This window comes from Rhinopithecus bieti, unplaced genomic scaffold, assembly GCF_001698545.2.
Source record: "Rhinopithecus bieti isolate Rb0 unplaced genomic scaffold, ASM169854v2 scaffold_65783, whole genome shotgun sequence".
Lineage (NCBI taxonomy): Eukaryota > Metazoa > Chordata > Mammalia > Primates > Cercopithecidae > Rhinopithecus > Rhinopithecus bieti.
In genome coordinates, this window is record NW_016868383.1 from 1 (window position 1) to 1,850 (window position 1,850).

Consider the following 1,850-nt stretch of genomic DNA (forward strand, 5'->3'; position numbering starts at 1 on the left):
CGCGCCGCCCCTCCCCAGCCCGCCGCCCCGCACGCCCGCCGAGGCTCGGGGCTCGGGCCGGGCTCCGCGCGGAGTTGCAGCGGTGGCCGGATGCCAAGTGTAAGTGTAAGTTGCTATGGAAACCCCGACCGAGGCGAGTTCCGAATCCGGAGCGAGACGGAGCCCCGGGCGCCGCCGGATCCGCCCCTCGCATCCCGGCCCCCGGGCGTCCGCCGCGCTCAGGCCCTGGCCCAGGCCGACTGGAGGTGCTCCTCCTGCGGCCCCGGCACCAGGCTCCGGAAATGCCAGGGATGCAGGGAGGGCAGAATTGTTTTCCCTGCGCGTCGCGTAAAAACGTGCCAGGTTCTGCTTGCTGGAACCGTCTAAAACAACCGGAACCCCGGGATTTTCGCTTGCAGATTCTTGAGGAAGTTTTATAATAAATTTGGAGAGCTGGAACAAGCCCTAGTGGTTGGTAAATATCCGCGGGGATTGTGTGGCGTCTGCAGCAGCCTTGGGGCTGCTGGGCTGGAGGACAAATGGAAGAAAGAGACCCTAATACGCTCAGCTCCCAGCCCCCACCCCAGACCTTTTCTTCTTCCTACAGGATTGATCTCAAAGACCAGAAGTAACGTTAGTTGGATCCTTTTTCATCAGTTTGGTAGAAGTGATTCCGATCTGATGTGTAAATTCTTTCTGTAGAAACGTTGGGACAGCTCAGCTGTACAGTGTTAAATGGGTTTTCTGAATTCAGTGTTTCAGGGTGTGTGATTACTAGATGATCTCCATTCTTGTTCTGTGAATTATGGCTATTATTTCTGTGTCTTGCAGGATTTTTTATCAAGCAGAAATGCATCGAACAACGAGAATCAAGATCACTGAGCTAAATCCCCACCTGATGTGTGTGCTGTGTGGAGGGTACTTCATTGATGCCACAACCATAATAGAATGTCTACATTCCTGTAAGTACCGAGCTTTAGTTCTCTTTTGTATCATGTGTATTTTACAGTTCGACCTGAAATTTGAAAACTGTTAATGATTCCTGCAATCTGTGGTAATGTTGGTACAAAGTGAAGTCATTTTTTTCTTTTGCATGTAATGACTTTTTGTTAATATGTATTGTATTACAAGCATGCAGTGTATGTATTCTCAGGGTATGAATTAGTTTATTTAGTTGGAAATGCTTTTTGGCATTTACCACCTTGTTTCTACTAGTTCTCGGTTTCTGACACCAATGCTTTATCGACTCATTTCTAAACATTAAAAAAACTTTACATGTTCTACTTCTAGTCTGTAAAACGTGTATTGTTCGTTACCTGGAGACCAGCAAGTATTGTCCTATTTGTGATGTCCAAGTTCACAAAACCAGACCACTACTGAATATAAGGTAGGAAACTGTTTAAATTCCTTGTTTGTAGTTGTTATTGAAGTTGTATAATTTACTGAAGGCTACCCTCTTTATTTCTTCACAGAAAATTTACTCTTGAATACATGCCTAATATGTGTGTGTTTTGTGGAGGGTAGCCATTTAATTTCTCGCCATGTTAATGGTGACCAAGTTTAGACAAAGTTTAGTAGTAGTTAAGTGATTTTAAGATTTTTTTTTTCCTAACTATCCTTTAAAAACTGAATTAGTTAACCTTTTTTGCATTGCTTTATGGACTTCATGACAGGCAAGAATAAATATTTAAAAGGGCTTCCAGTCTTTCCTCTTCATTCTCTATTCATATTAGCTTAATTTAGTAACTTGAAAGGCACACTTCTCTTGATTTAGCAAATGTGAAGAATTTATTAGTGAATATAAAATATTTTCTACTGATTTAAAAGTGCTATATACAGAGAACTTTTATTCTCTCAGTTAATTTTTATCT

The 1,850-nt window shown here is 43.3% G+C and overlaps 1 long non-coding RNA gene across 3 annotated transcripts; it reads left to right on the forward strand.

The window, feature by feature from the left end:
- Positions 1-6: 6 nt before the first annotated feature.
- On the forward strand, positions 7-1,391 carry LOC108525525 (uncharacterized). Of its 3 annotated transcripts, none has more exons than XR_001884289.1 (3): positions 7-105; positions 811-941; positions 1,270-1,391. It is a non-coding gene; the product is annotated as an uncharacterized LOC108525525 (long non-coding RNA). The 3 variants fall into 3 exon arrangements; XR_001884288.1 differs by having other exon boundaries at positions 7-99; XR_001884290.1 differs by lacking the exon at positions 7-105 and adding an exon at positions 126-454.
- The last annotated feature ends 459 nt before the right edge of the window (positions 1,392-1,850 follow it).